Genomic DNA, 16791 nt, shown 5'->3' on the forward strand with positions numbered 1-16791 from the left:
GATATATTTAGGTGCTTCTATGTTAGGTGCATAGATATTTATAATGGTTAAATCTTTTTTTTTGGATTGCACCCTTTATCAGTATGTAGTGACATTCTTTATCTCTAACTATAGTCTTTGTTTTAAAGTCCATTTTTTTTAATATAAGTATTGCTACCCCAGCTTTTTTTTCATTTCCATTTGCATGAAATATTTTTTCCATCCTTTTATCTTCAGTCTATGTGCATTTTTTGATTTAAGGTGTGTCTCTTGTAGATAGCATATGTATGGGTCCTATTTTCTTATCCATGCAGTTACCCTATGTCTTTTGATTGGATCATTTAATCCATTTACATTTAAGGTTATTATTGATATGTAATTGTTTATTGCCATTTTACTCTTTAAAACTGTATTCCTCCTTTGCTATATTCTTTTTCTCCTTTGATCTGTTTACAACAGGTCCCTTAGCATTTCTTGCAGCCTTGGTTTGGTTGTAGTAAATTCCTTGAATTTTTTTTTGTCTGTAAAGCTTTTTATTTCTCCTTCAATTTTAAATGATAGCCTTGCTGGATAAAGTAATCTTGGTTGTAGCCTCTTATTCTGCATTACTTTGAATATTTCTTGCCATTCCCTTCTGGCCTCAAGTGTTTCTGTTGAGAAGTCAGAAGTCATCCTTATGGGGGCTCCTTTGTAGGTGATAGTCTTTTTTTCTCTAGCAGCTTTTAATGTTTTCTCTTTATCACTTAGCTTTGGTAGTTGAATTATGATGTGTCTTGGTGTTGATATCTTTAGGTTTCTCCTTAATGGAGTTCTCTGTGCTTCTTAAACATGTGAGATTTTTTCCTGCCTTAATTGAGGGAAGTTTTAAGCTATGATATGCTTGAAAAAAGTCTCTATTCTTTGTTCTTTCTCTTCTTCTTTAGGAACCCCTATGATGAGGATGTTATTTCTCTTCATGTTGTCACAGAGCTCTCTTAGAGTTTCCTCAGAATTTTTACGTCTCTTTTCTTTTTTTCTGCTCTACTTTGGTGCCTTTATTTATCATGTCCTCTAACTCGCTGATTCGCTTCTCCGCTTCATTCATCCTGCTTTTAATTCCTTCCATTGTGTTCTTTATTTCAGATACTGTATTTGGCATTTCTGACTGATTCTTTTTATTATTTCAATGTCCTTTTTTATATTTGCTATCTTTTTATTTAGGTGTTCATAATGATGATCTATTGTTCTAATATCTTTGAACATCCTAACAATTGTTATTTTAAACTCTGCATCTGGTAATTTGGTTATATGTGATTCATTTAGTTCCTTTTCTGGGGATTTCTCTTGGTTCATTTTGGTTGCATTTCTTTGCATTCACATTTTCTCTGTGTAAAGGAAGGTTTTGGCCACTGGAGTCTACTGGGTATGGCCTCTGTTCCCTAGGTATGGTCTGTCTGCAGGCCCATCACCCCTTTTTCTGTTGCTGCCTAAGGCTTTTGGGTTTGGGTGTTGCCATTGCCTGCCCACTGGAGCTCTTGCTGTGGTTTCCACCTCTCCTTCACAGGAGTGGCTGTGATCACATGCTTGGGTACACAAGCTTTGGTGGCCTTGGCCTTTGCCCCACCCCTGTGGGTGGCATTATGCTCGGCCCTGAGGGCAGTGGTGAGCACCTTTGCTTAGCTGCAGGTCTCTGCCTGTTTCTGGGCTTTCACCCCACCCTTGCAGGAGGAGCCCAGTTGTAGAACGGCTGCTTGCCTTGGCTTTACCGGTCGGGCAGGACTGTGTGCCCATGCTCAGCTCAGTAGCGGAACTCCACCTGTTCTGGGCTTTTGGCTCCACCCCTGTGGGAGGAGCTCGCTCCGAAGTCAGGCCACAAGCCTCGGTTCCATGGGCAGGACAAGGCTGTGCTCCTGTGCCCCTGATTAAGGGCTAGTCTCCACCCCTTCTGGGGTTCCCTCCCTTCTCCCACAGGCTGGGTTACAGGCGGCCGGCAGCTGGGCTTGACCACTTTTGCACGACTACTCCTCCCCAGCCGGGCAAGACTGAGCTCACACATGAGCCCAGTGGTGGCCAGCAGGCTTTTGCCCATGCTGACAGAACTGCGCCTCTGCATCCCTCTGCCACCCACCCTCCAGTGAGCCCTCAGCCATGTGATGTGCGGACACTGCAGCTCAGACCCTAACACTCACTACTGTAGGTCAGAGCTTCCTCCTTTTAAACGACTCTGCTCTGAGTGCTGCAGGAGAGTTTGTTTGGCTGATGTCCTGCTTCCCTTTGCTGGTATTGCTGTTTCCAGGGGAAATATTCACTTCAGATTTGGGGAGTGACTTGTCCCAGGGGTTAGGGTGGCTGTCTCCCAAAATGTTTCTCCCTGTGCCTGCTAGATTACACTCTCTTCCTGCTGCTCTGGTCCTCTACTCTCTCCCCATTCCCTGGAGCCCCAGGTGAGTGGTTGTGAAAGAGGTTTTCTGTGTGGTCCCTTTAAGAAGAATCTTGGGTCTGAGAAATCAGACTCTTTCTCACAAACAGTATCCTGACTTGCTTCCAGCTAAATATTGTCCTTATGCCTCTTCTTGGCTCTGGGGCTGTAGACTGGGGCTTTGTTCCTGGGACTCAGGACTTTCCCCTCTTGGCTAAACTCACTTCCTGCCACGTGAGTTTCTCTTAGCTGCCATTTGCTCCAGGGAGCTGGGCAGCCCTCTCCACGTTTCCACTTTTCCTACCAGTCTCAGTGTGGCTTCTTCAGTGTTCCTTGGTTGAAGAGTCCAAAGTTGGTTTTTCCAGATGATAGTTCTTAAAATTATTTTGTAATCCACTTTGGTTCTGGGAGGTGGATGTTGTTACGTCCCCCTACTCCAGCGCCTTCTTTTCTTCCTCTCTAACATATTTATAAGGGTACAACATACTGTTATTGACTACAGGTTCAAAGTTGTACAAAAAATTTCCAGAGCTAATTCATCTTGCATGATTGAATCTTTATGCCCCATTTGTAATTTCTTTTTTCCCACAGCTCCCAGCCCCTGGAAACCACCAGTCCACTCTAATTTAATAGATTTTTCTATCTAAAATATCAGATATAGAAGGAATTATGAAGTAATTTTCTTTGGGTCATTTCACTTAGCATATTTTTCTCAAGGTTCATCCATGTCACAGCATGTTGCAGAATTTCCTTCTTTTTTAAGGCTGAATTGCAAGCTTTACATTGTATATATATATATATGCCACAATTTTTTTATCTATTCATATGTTGACAGCCATTAATTATCTTGGCTATTGTAAATAGTGCTGCAAGGTACACAGGCATACTAATATCTTTTTGAGATTCTGATTTCAATTATTCTGTGTAAATCCCCAGAAGTTGGATTCCTGGATCATAGTGGCAATTTTTAATTTTCTGAAAAACCCCCATAATGTTTTTCCAAATGGGGGATTAATTTTTTATTCCTATCAATAGTGCGCATGAGATACAATTTCTACACATTCTCATCAAAACTTTTATTTTTTTATAATAGTCATCCTGACAGGTATGAGTGATACCTCTTTTTATGAATAAATATTTATTCAGATACTTAGCCTTTTTCATTATTTATTAACTTATTTTTATGGCAGATAATACATTGAAGTTTTCTCTGGTCATGTTTACTTACTTTTTTTCCTTGAAAGTTAGTACCTGTTTTGTGCTTTTGATTTTTTTTTTATACTTATTGCTAACTCTTCCACCCTTTTAATAGTTTTTCAACAGAATTTCCATATCTTCTTTCACATTTATTTGTCACATCTATATTGTTATTCTTGTACTTATCTCTCCTGGAAATTTGCATTTCTTTTAGTCTGGTTATTTTCTAGGCTTGCTAGAAAACTGTCATCCTTGGACTTACTTTTTCCATTTTCCTGAGCTTATTTTCTGCTTTCTGAGTATTATGTTTTTCTATTCTCTAAAACTCTTTAGTTTGTGTTTTATTTAATTTCTTTTATTTTTATTTATTGATTTGTTTTGTGGCAGGAATTTTCCATTAGTTATATCAGTTGAAAGATCAGCATTTTTTAGTTATTTTATGTATGATTTGCTATAAAAGGTGATTAAAAATTAAATACATATATAAAAAGCCATAGATTGACTGCAAAATGACAAAGTACAAGGTAATGACCATCTTCAGAATGCCCCTTTTTTGCATTACCCTGCTCCAATCTAGACTTCTTGCCTTCTAGGCTTGATAAATGTCATCCTAGTATCTACTTTTCGTACCATATTGGAAAGCCTTTTTACTGTTCTTTGTGTAACACACTCATTTCTATAATCCCATGTCTTTTATAGCTTCCTCTTTTGGAACACACATTATAGTATTTTCTTGAGAAAAAGTTCAGAGGAGGTAAATATTTTCTGAATACACATCTCTAAAAATGTATTTATACTACCATAACACTTACTTTTTATTTGCCTGGCTATAGAATTCTGGACTGAATTCATTGTACTTAAAATTTTTGAAGGCACAATTCAATTGTAATCAACTTTGCAGGGTTGTGTTAAGAGATATGAAATACTGAATCCTGTGTTTTTATGTGACTTTTTGTTTCTTCTCAGGAGACTTCTTCTTCTTCTTCTTCTTCTTCTTCTTCTTCTTCTTTTTTTTTTGCTCCTAGCCTTCTGATTGTATACAATTATAAACATGGAATAAAAATATATGAATGCATTGTGCTAGATGCTTAATGGACCTTCAGTCAGGAATTTCAAGTCCCTAGTTGATCAGTAATATAGTTTATGATCAGGAGAATAGACTCTGGAATAAGATTGACTCTAACACTTATTGAATGTCTGCCTTTAGAAAAATAACTTAATGTTTTCATGCTTCAGTTTTCTTATCTACATATTATTATGAAAATGATAAAATGGTATTAGCTGAAATATTGCTGCTATTATTAAATCGTTTAATGTGTGTAAAGTTCTTAGATCATTTTATAAGGCACAAATAGTATATAAAAGTCAGCTAATATTACTATCTTAGAGAATTTTCTTGAATCATTGATCAATTTCATTATGTCTTCCTCCCCATCTACTGTGTTGTTTCTGGTAGAACTCCTATAACTCATTTTTAAGAAATCCTAGACTTGTTTTATATTTTCTTCTCTTATTTTCCATTTCTTTATAATTTTCACTTTATGGAAAACTTCTTCAACTTTAATGTCTAAATTTTAAACTGAGTTTACATTTCTGCAACCATATTTTAACTTTCATTATCTCTTTTTCCAATTCTGGTTTCATAAATATTATATTTTTTCTTATATTTCTAATGATGTAATGCCACTTTTAGGGTGTTTTTTTCTCCATTTAAAATTTCTATACAGGAGATACTATTGGTGTACCAAAAATTTCTTCATTTGGCTCACATAAGCACTTCCCAGATTCTGGGAGGAGTGCTTCCCAGGGCCCACAGTTCTCCCTGATCAAGATAATTTTATCAGTTGAAATTGAGAGGCCATTCCCAGAAAGTTAAGCTCTTCTTTTTTTATTTTATTTTATTTTATTTTATTTTTTTAATGGGGTGACATCAATAAATCAGAATACATATATTCAAAGATAACAAGTCCAGGTTATCTTGTCGTTCAATTATGTTGCATACCCACCACCCAAAGTCAGATTGTCCTCTGTCACCTTCTATCTTGTTTTCTTTGTGCCCCTCCCCACCCCCTATCCCTCTCCCATTCCCCCCTCCTCCCCCATAACCACCACACTCTTATCAATGTCTCTTAGTTTCACTATTATGTCCCACCTACATATGGAATAATACAGTTCCTGTTTTTTTCTGATTTACTTATTTCGCTTCGTATCATGTAATCAAGGTCCCACCATTTTGCTGTAAATGATCCGATGTCATCATTTCTTATGGCTGAGTAGTATTCCATAGTGTATATGTGCCACATTTTCTTTATCCAGTCATCTATTGATGGGCTTTTTGGTTGTTTCCATGTCCTGGCCACTGTGAACAATGCTGCAATAAACATGGGGCTGCATGTGTCTTTACGGATCAATGTTTCTGAGTTTTGGGGATATATACCCAGTAGAGGGATTGCTGGGTCATAAGGTAGTTCTATTTTCAGTTTTTTGAGGGACCACCATACTTTCTTCCATAATGGTTGTACTAATTTACATTCCCACCAACAGTGTATGAGGGTTCCTTTTCCTCCACAGCCTCTCCAACATTTGCTATTACCTGACTTGCTAATAACAGCTAATCGAACAGGTGTGAGGTGGTATGTCATTGCCGTTTTGATTTGCATTTCTCTAATAGCTAAAGAAGATGAGCATCTTTTCATATATCTGTTGGCCATTTGTATTTCTTCCTGGGAGAAGTGTCTATTCATATCCTCTTCACATTTTTTTATTGGATTGTTTGTTTGTTTGTTGTTGAGTTTTATGAGTTCTTTGTATATTTTGGATATTAGGCCCTTATCTGAGCTGTTGTTTGAAAATATCATTTCCCAATTAGTTGGCTTTCTGTTTATTTTGTTATCAGTTTCTCTTGCTGAGCAAAAACTTCTTAGTCTGATGTAGTCCCATTCATTAATTTTCGCCTTCACTTCTCTTGCCATTGGAGTCAAATACATAAAATGCTCTTTAAAACCCAGGTCCATGAGTTGAGTACCTATGTCTTCTTCTATGTACTTTATTGTTTCAGGTCTTATGTTTAGATCTTTGATCCATTTTGAGTTAATTTTTGTACAGGGGGAGAGACTGTAGTCCAGTTTCATTCTTTTGCATGTGGCTTTCCAGTTTTCCCAGCACCATTTATTGAAGAGGCTTTCTTTTCTCCATTGTGTGTTGTTGGCCCCTTTATCAAAAATTATTTGACTATATATATGTGGTTTTATTTCTGGACTTTCTATTCTGTTCCATTGGTCTGAGTGTCTATTTTTCTGCCAATACCATGCTGTTTTGATTGTCGTGGCCCTATAATAGAGTTTGAAGTCAGGTATTGTAATGCCCCCAGCTTCATTCTTTTTCTTTAGGATTGTTTTGGCTATTCGGGGTTTTTTATAGTTCCATATAAATCTGATGATTTTTTGCTCTATTTCTTTAAAAAATGTCATTGGAAGTTTGATGGGAATTGCATTAAATTTGTATATTGCTTTGGGTAATATAGCCATCTTGATTATATTTATTCTTCCTAGCCAAGAACAAGGTATATTCTTCCATCTCATTATATCTTTTTCGATTTCTCTTAACAATGGTTTATAGTTTTCATTATATAAGTCCTTTACATTCTTTGTTATGTTTATTCCTAAGTATTTTATTTTTGTTGTTGCAATCGTGAAGGGGATTATTCTTTTGAGTTCCTTCTCAGTTGTTTCATTGTTGGCATATAGAAAGGCTATTGACTTCTGTATGTTAATTTTGTATCCTGCGACCTTACTGTATTGGCTTATTGTTTCTAGTAGTCTTTTTGTGAATTCTTTGGGGTTTTCGATGTATAGGATCATATCATCGGCAAAAAGTGATACCTTTACTTCTTCTTTTCCGATATGGATGCCTTTTATTTCTTTGTCTTGTCTGATTGCTCTGGCTAGAACCTCTAGTACCACATTAAATAAGAGTGGAGAGAGTGGACAACCCTGTCTTGTTCCTGATTTAAGGGGGAAAGCCTTCAGTTTAGTGCCATTTAATATGATGTTAGCTGATGGTTTATCATATATGGCCTTTATCATGTTGAGATATTTTCATTCTATACCCATTTTGTTGAGAGTCTTAAACATAAAATTGTGTTGTATTTTATCGAAAGCCTTTTCTGCGTCTATTGATAAGATCATGTGGTTTTTGTTCTTTGTTTTGTTGATATGGTGTATTACATTAACCGTTTTACGTATGTTGAACCATCCTTGAGATTCTGGGATGAATCCCACTTGATCATGATGTATTATTTTTTTAATATGTTGTTGTATTCGATTTGCTAGTATTTTGTTTAGTATTTTAGCATCTGTATTCATTAGAGATATTGGTCTGTAGTTTTCTTTTTTTGTTCCATCCTTTCCTGGTTTTGGTATGAGGGTTATGTCCTCATAAAATGTGTTTGGAAGTATTGCTTCTTCTTCAATTTTTTGGAAGACTTTGAGTAGAATAGGAACCAAGTCTTCTTTGAATGTTTGATAAAATTTGCTGGTATAGCCGTCAGGGCCTGGACTTTTATTTTTGGGGAGGTTTTCAATGTTTTTTTTCTATTTCTTCTCTACTGATAGGTCTGTTTAGGCTTTCTGCTTCTTCTTGACTCAGTCTAGGAAGGTTGTATTTTTCTAGGAATTTATCCATTTCTTCTAGGTTGTTGAATTTAGTGGCATAAAGTTTTTCATAGTATTTTACAATAATTCTTTGTATATCTACCGTGTCCGTGGTGATTTCTCCTCTTTCATTTTGGATTTTGTTTATATGAGTTCATTCTCTTTTTTACTTGGTAAGTCTTGCCAAAGGTTTGTCAATTTTGTTGATCTTTTCAAAGAACCAGCTCCTTGTTCTATTAATTTTTTCTATAGTTTTTCTGTTCTCTAATTCATTTATTTCTGCTCTGATTTTTATTATCTCCTTTCTTCGGCTGGTTTTGGGTTGTCTTTGTTCTTCTTTTTCTAGTTCCTTAAGGTGGGAAGTTAAGTGGTTCACTTGGGCTCTCTCTTGTTTGTTCATATATGCCTGAAGTGATATGAACTTCCCTTTTATCACTGCTTTTGCTGCATCCCATAGATTCTGATATGTCGTATTCTCATTTTCATTAGTCTGCATATATCTTTTGATCTCTGTACTTATTTCTTCTTTGACCAATACATTTTTTAAAAGTATGTTGTTTAGTTTCCACATTTTTGTGGGATTTTTTCCTCTTTTTTGCAGTTGAATTCTAGTTTCAAGGCTTTATGATCAGAAAATATGCTTGGTACAAATTCAATTTTTCTGAATTTGCTGCTGTTATTTTTGTGGTCCAACATATGGTCAATTCTTGAGAATGATCCATGTACACTGGAGAAAAATGTATACTCAGTCACTTTGGGATGAAATGTCCTGTAGATGTCTATCATATCCAGGTGCTCTAGTGTTTTGTTTAAGGCCACTATGTCTTTGTTGATTCTCTGTTTGGATGACCGATCTAGAGCCGTCAGCGCTGCATTGAGGTCTCCAAGTATAATTGTATTTTTGTCAGTTTTTGTTTTAAGGTCAATAAGTAGCTGTCTTATATATTTTGGTGCTCCTTGGTTTGGTGCATATACATTAAGAATTGTTATGTCTTCTTGATTGAGTGTCCCCTTAGCCATTATGAAATGGCCATTTTTGTCTCGGAGTACTTTTCTTGTCTTGTAGTCAGCATTATCCGATATGAGTATTGCTATACCTTCTTTTTTTTGAATATTATTTGCTTGGAGTATTGTTTTCCAGACTTTCACTTTGAATTTGTTTTTATCCTTGTTACTTAGATGAGTTTCCTGTAGGTAGCATTCAGTTGGATTTTCTTTTTTAATCCATTCTGCTACTCTGTGCCTTTTTATTGGTGAGTTTAATCCGTTTACATTTAGTGTAATTATTGATACTTGTGAGTTCCCTATTGCCATTTTATATCTTGCTTTCTGTTAGTTTTGTGTCTTGTTTGATCCTTCTCTTTCGTTTTTCTATCTTTTGTTTTTATTTGGTTGTATTCCATACATCTTTCCTCTGTTGCTATCTTTTTTATTTCATGTGCTTCTGTGGTGGTTTTTTCAATGGTGGTTACTTTTGAGTAATGAAAAGGGTCTCTACCCTGTTCATTGTAGCAAACTATTTTGTGAGTACTTTTGCACTCCATCGTCCTTTGCTACTGTTAATCTCCATCTTCTCCCCCTCTTTCTTTTTGTTGTTGTCACTGTTTAAATTTGGTTTTATTGTGTTCTTCTTGGAGCTTGTACTTGTGGCTCTGTTTTTTTTTTTTTTGTTCTTTGTATCTGATTGGAGAATCCCCTTTAGTAATTCCGGGAGTGGGGGTTTTCTGATGATAAATTCCCTCATCTTTTCTGTATCTGTGAATGTTTTTATTTCTCCTTCATATTTGAAGGATAGCTTTGATGGGTATAGTATTCATGGCTGAAAGTTCCTCTCTTTCAGGACTTTAAATTTTGGGGTCCACTCTCTTCTAGCTTGTAGAGTTTCTGCTGAGAATTCTGGTGATAATCTAATGGGCCTTCCTTTATATGTTGTATTCTTCTTTTCCCTGGCTGCCTTGAGTATTTTTTCTTTGCTGTTGGTTTGTGTCAATTTCATTATGATATGCCTTGGAGTAGGTTTGTTGGGGTTACGAAAACTCGAAGTTCTGTTTGCTTCTTGAACTTGAGCCTTTAGTTCTTTCCACAGGCTTGGGAAGTTCTCATCTATTATTTGTTTGAGTATGTTCTCCATTCCATTTTCTCTCTCTTCTCCCTCTGATATACCTATTATTCTTATGTTATTCTTTTTGATGGAGTCAGATAATTCCTGTAGGGCTATATCATTTTTTTTTAATTTTTGAGTCTCTTTCTTCTTCTCTCTGTTTTGCCTCAAGTTGCTTGTCTTCTATTTCACTAATCCTCTCTTCTATCTGACCTGTTCTATGAGCTAAGCTTGTTACTTCGTTTTTCAGCTCGTGAATTGAGTTTTTCATCTCTGTTTGATTTGTTTTTATAGTTTCAATTTCCTTGGACATATATTCTTTGTGTTCGTTGAGTTGTTTTCTGAGCTCCCTAAATTGCCTTTCTGTGTTTTCTTGTATATCTCGGAGGATTTTTAGTATTTCTATCTGAATTCTCTGTCATTTAACTCCAAGGTTTCCAATATATTAAATTTTTTCTCCATAGATTTTTCCTCATCTAGCTGTGTTACCTCTCTTTCTTTTGTATCCATGATATTCGATTTTCTCTTCCTTAATGGCATCTGAGGGTGGTTTTGTTGATAGTATTAATGAGATTTAATAAAGAATAAAATGTTTAAAAAAATAAAAAATATAAAAAATCAAAGAGTTGTTTTTTTAAAAGAAAATAATGAAATAAAGAAAAATAAAATAAAAAAAAAATTTTTTTAAAAAAAGAAATTATTCCCCCCCCTCCTTTTTTCCTCTCCTCTTCTCTCCCCTCTTTCTTGAGAAAATCTTGTGGTGGACTCTGAATTATAACAAACAATGCCTGTAATGGAGGGCCTGAATTGGGGAAAAGTAATAAAGGGGCAAAAAAAAAAAAAGGAAAAAAAAAAAAAGAAAAAAGAAAAAAAAAGATAGTATGGACCCACAAAAAGCAAATAAGGAAAAAATTTGGGTCAAGAATAAAATGATTTGCTTTTAGGTGTTGGTTGTCTAAGAGTTATGATGAGAGGAATGAGGAAAATGAAAAAATGGTGGGACAAATTAAAAAATTACTATTGTATTTAGTGGAACAAGAACTAGATAATATGGAGAGCCAGGGATGGGAGCACTGCTAGTGAGTTAAAAAGGTGAAGTAAAAACCCCCCAAAATGCCACAAACATAGGTTTGAGTCCCAGATAAGATAATTTGTTTGTTATTGAGGTTTGAATGAGAGGAGATGTAAAGGAGAAAGGAAGAAACTAATATAGAGGGAGAAAAGAAAGAGAGAGAGAGAAAAAAAGAGGGAACCACTAAAAGAAGAAAAAAGAAAGGAGAGAGAGAGAGAGAGTTAAGGGTTTTGGAGTGCAACCCTCATAGAGAGAAAGGAAGAGAAGAGAAAAGATAATGGGAGATGTAACACTTATGGGTAGTGTAGTTCAAGGAGAGGAGAGAGTAAGACCGGTAGAGAGTTAATCGGCCAAATGGGAGGAGGAAAAAAATTATCAAGAATGAAGATAAGAGAAACAAACGAACAAATATAATAAAATGGGATAGGTTATAAAGTCTGCAGATTATTCTTGATTTTGAGAGGTTATCTTCTTGCTTTTTCTTTTCTCTCCCTCTTCCTGGTCCGTGACTCTGTACCCCGGGTTCTGCCCCTTTGGCACGCTCAGGTAGAGGTTTGCAGTTGATAAGTCTCTATGACAATGTCATGCATTGTGCTTTAGTCTTATTGGCAGTCGAAGCTCATTAGCATTTATAGGCTCTGAGAGTGAGAGAGTCCGTGTTCCTGGAGCCTTTCTTCTAGTCTTTCCTTTCTCAATTAGTCACCTGAGAATCCAGCTATGGGGTTGCTGCTTCCTCTGCCTGTATAGTAAGAGGCTCAAAGAGCTGGCAACTCCCCACTCTATTTCCACTCAGCACAGGGCTCTGGGTAAGGCTCAGTCAGTCAGAGCTGCTAGCATAATCAGGCGGGCTTTCCGCCCACTCAATGACCTCTGGCTCTGCCACTCTGTCCGGTAACACAGGCGGGCGCCCACTTTCGGGGCGCTTGGAGGAAACTCTCACTCACTGTCTGCGACCAGGATATCCGGCCAGCAGTCTCTCGCTCTGAGTGAAACCCCCATCCGCAGGGAAAAGTTGCAGCATTGGAATTGAGTCTCGCTCCGTCCCCTTGCACGGCTTTTGCAAGGTGCTGGGGTGGCCCGAGATTCCGCTTTGGCCCACACAAAGGCCCCTGACTCTGCCCCTCTGTGCAATAACACGGGCGCGCACTGCCGAGGTACTCGGAGGAATCGCTCACTTTTTATCTGCGCGCGCAAACCAGGATATGAGGCCGGCCGCGGTTCCCTCTGAGTGAAACAGCCTCCAGCACGGAAAATCTCCACCGTTGGGATTAGTTCTCACTCCCTCTTGTGCGTGGCTTTCCCAGGGCGCTGGAGCTGCCCAGAGACTCTGCCCTCGGCCCACAGAAAGGCCTCTGACCCTGCCTCTCCGTGGGGCAACACGGGCACCACACTCTAGGAAGAAATTCTCGCCCACTAACTGCGTACCAACCAGGAGACCGGGTAAAATGGCCGCTCCGCTTGTCTTTCTTTGTTTGGGTTTGGCGCAAGTGTTAGCTTGTATTGCCCGGGTTGCCACAGGATCAGATTTTCCTTGGCTTGGATCTTCGTGCCACAGCCTGGTTCGGCCGTTTGTGCCGTGGCGGCCTGGATCTATTCACCCCCTTTGCCCATCTCAGTTTCTATATTCACAGTTACCAGAGAAAGCTGCCCTGTTTAGGTTAGTGAGGAAGGTGGAACATTTCTTACTCCCTATTTCCTTCAGGGTTTGGTTATATATTTAGCCAATTTTTCACTCAATCATACCTTTGGGTGTCTTGCGAAGCATCTGGAAGCTCCAAGTATAGGTTTTTCTGTTTCTGGTTGAAGATCTTGTTGAGTTTTGGGGGAGATTTATCGGTATCGCTTCCTACCCTGCCATTACTCTAAGTTAAGCTCTTCTTAAAGCAGCCAACAAGCATCCAAAGATTGACTAACAAGTAGGATACAAAAAGACTGCCATCTTGTTTCAAAGCAAGACCAACTCTACGGTATAATTATTCTTCATTGCTCCATGTTGGACTAAGCATTAACAGATCTCCAGCTGATTCCAAAAGCTTGCTTACTTTCTTCCCTGTCCTAAACAGTAGTTGAGGTAAAGTAACACAAATCCTCTTCAAGGATCAGCACAGTAATCACTCTCAAGAGAATTTTATTTCACTATTGAAATATTGCTGCTATTATTAAATCGTTTAATGTGTGAAAAGTTCTTAGATCATTTCACAAGGCACAAATAGTATATAAAAGTTAGCTAATATCTGTTTCTGGAAAATCCAACCTAAGATACTTTCTTTCCTTAAATTTGCTTGTATTTTTCTATTTTTTTTATCCTTGTACAAAGGCTTTTCTCGAATGACTGGTAATTCCTTGATATTAGTATTTGTAGGTTCTCTTTACAGAACTGGTCATATTTCTTAGAAAAGGTTTTTCTGTCCATGCTAAAGAGTAAAACTATGACAAGTGTTCTGGGAGTCTAATGGAGGAAGATATATACGAGTATCATCATTTAGTGTTTATATTTATAATTTAGTATTTATATTTATATGTCCTCTTAGTTGGACAGCCATTTGTAATATAAAATTTGATTATGTGCTTCTTTTAAGTACTTAAAAAAAGTGGTGATGTATTATAAATCTCTGATATCCAAATAACACTTTCTCTTATTAAGCAATATAAATAATAAATTTTATGATATGTTGAAAAAAACAGTCGCCTAACATAAAGTGACCAAATTCTTGTCCTAACATTGCTTCTACATATATCTGCGGTTTCAAGGAAGTTATTTAACATTTTTATATCTCAACTTTCTAGTCTATAAAATAATATTTTGAATGTGGAACATGAAGGGAAAGACAAAAAAAGAGAAAGAAATCTTTATCTTATAAAAAAAATATTCCAAGATTATTTCCACATCTGTTACAAAAAATATATCTATGTGTCATTTACTTTTTACAAAATTTTCTATAAATTATTTAAAAACTGTAACATGATGTTGTTTCACTACAAAATTCAGAAACTGAAACTCCGAAGACAGATTTGATGTTTGAATACATAGTTCCCAGAAGTTATCACCAATTCACACTCAAGTGAAAGAGTTTGAAAAAGAAAGAATCTCTAGTTATAAAAAGTTTTAGTTTTATGACAAAATTTCTTTTAATCACGATTAAACATTAAATATTATATTTTGAAGCCACAGATAGCTTCTGAGGAGAACAGACACATCTAAATCTATTAGGGTACCTATCATTAAAAAAATTATATCAAAATCTTATTGGATCAATTCACCACATGACAAATTTATGGAAACATTCCATACCTCAACAATGTTTGTAGATTGGCAAAATGATGGATGGTATCTGATGCAAGCTGGACAAATCAGAAACCTTGCTCCAGAAATTTGTAACTGCAACTGAAAGAATTATATCAATTTCCCTTCAGGTTTTTGTACTTTTAACATATAAATTCTCTCGACTGACCAGTCAGTGGTGCAGTGGATAGAGCATCAAACTGGGATGCGGATGACCCAGGTTCGAGACCCTGAGGTTGCCAACTTGAGCGCGGGCTCATCTAGTTTGAGCAAAGCTCACCAGCTTGGACCCAAGGTTGCTGGCTTGAGCAAGGCATTACTCAATCTCTTGTAGCCCCACGGTCAAGGCACATATGAGAAGCAATCAATGAACAACTAAGGTGTTGCAACAAAAAACTGATGATTGATGCTTCTCAATCATCAGTTCTTGTCTGTCTTTCCTTATCTATCCCTCTCTCTGACTCTCTCTCTGTCTCTGTAAAAAATATATATATATATATTCTCGTGTGAACTGAAGAAACAAAATTGTGCTGAGGAGGAGAATAGAATAGAAAAAAGTAATGAAAAAGAAAAATTTCCCTAAACATTCTTGGTTTTGGTTTCTTTCTGTTTTCTTTTTGTCCTTGAATTCCTTAAGAAATAATATTTTATAACTGAGGATGGGAGAAGAATGGAGCATCTAGCAGTAACTCTATTCTCTCTACACCTTATTCTCACAACTTGCCCACCATCCTGCCTGCCACCTGCTTGTCTCCCAGAACATCTTCCACCATGGCTACTGTGCACCATGTTTCCAAGTAAGAAAAGGCATCAAGTAGGTGTACATGTCCCTTCCTCAAGGTGACAAATTCCTGGCTATGTATATCTGGTTTGACAGTACTGGAGAAGGAATACAATACAAGACCCAAACCTTAGGCACTGAGCCCAAGTGTATAGAAGAGTTGCCTGAATAGAATTTTGATGGCTCCTCTACTTTACAATCTAAAGCGACATGTATCTTGCTTTGCTTCTGTTGCCATGTTTCTGGACCCTTTTTACAAGAACACTAACAAGCCAGTGTTTTGTGAAGTCTACAAGTACAACCAAAAGCCTACAGAGACCAATTTTAGGCACATCTCTAAACAGATAGTGGACATGGTAAACCATTGGCACTCTTAGTTTGGAATTGAGTGGGAATATACTCTCAAGTATACAAATGGTACCCTTTTGTTTGGCCTTCAACTGACTTCCTTGGTCCCCAAAGTTCATACTACTGTAGTGTGTGAACAGACAGAACCTATGGCAGGGATATTGTGGAGGCTCTCTACTGCACCTGTTTGAACACAGATATAAAGATCCTAGGGACAAATGCTGAGATCATGTCTGCCCAGTGGTAATTCAACATAAAAACCTGTGAAAGAATAAACATGAAAGATCATCTCTGAGTTTCAAGTTTCATCTTGCACTGAGTGAGTTAAAACTTTATAGTACAGCAACCTTTAATCCCAAAGCCATTCCTGAGAACTGTAATGGTGGCTGGCTGTAATACCAACTTCAACTCCAAAACCATGAGAAAGAAGAATGGTCTGAAGTACATAGAGGAGTCCATTGAGAAGCTGAGCAAAAGACACCCTATACCACATGGAAGGTTACATTCCCAAATGTGGCTGGGACAATGCTCAACACATAACTGGATTCAACAAAACTTCCAAAATCAATTACTTATCTGCTAGGGTGATCAACCATAGTGTCAGAATCCAGATTCTCTGGGCTGTCGGCCAGGAGAAAGCATTACTTTAACAACTGGCACCCATGTGCCAACTGTGGCCCATTTGAGAGGGTGGCATGAGGGTGGAGGTGCTTGAAAATTCGGCTATTAGGAGCTGTTAAACCCACATTACCATTTAAGGGTTTCTCTGTATCCTGCCCACCTTTCTAGAGGGGACAGGCACTGGTTAGTTAACAGGAGAAAGCACATTAGAGCAGCAGCAGTCATCTGAGCCCCATGGCTTTGGTTTAAATACACATTATGCACAGGCATTTAGAAATATGAGTTGACTGGTTAACTTAAACATGTATGCTAATTAAAAAGGATCATTGGGTTATTTTCTAGAGCACTATCATATCACC

The 16791-nt window shown here is 37.3% G+C and overlaps 1 pseudogene; it reads left to right on the top strand.

Annotated features, from left to right (window-relative positions):
* Positions 1-4083: 4083 nt before the first annotated feature.
* On the top strand, positions 4084-16510 carry LOC136317596 (glutamine synthetase-like; annotated as a pseudogene).
* The last annotated feature ends 281 nt before the right edge of the window (positions 16511-16791 follow it).

Source organism: Saccopteryx bilineata, chromosome X (assembly GCF_036850765.1).
Source record: "Saccopteryx bilineata isolate mSacBil1 chromosome X, mSacBil1_pri_phased_curated, whole genome shotgun sequence".
NCBI lineage: Eukaryota > Metazoa > Chordata > Mammalia > Chiroptera > Emballonuridae > Saccopteryx > Saccopteryx bilineata.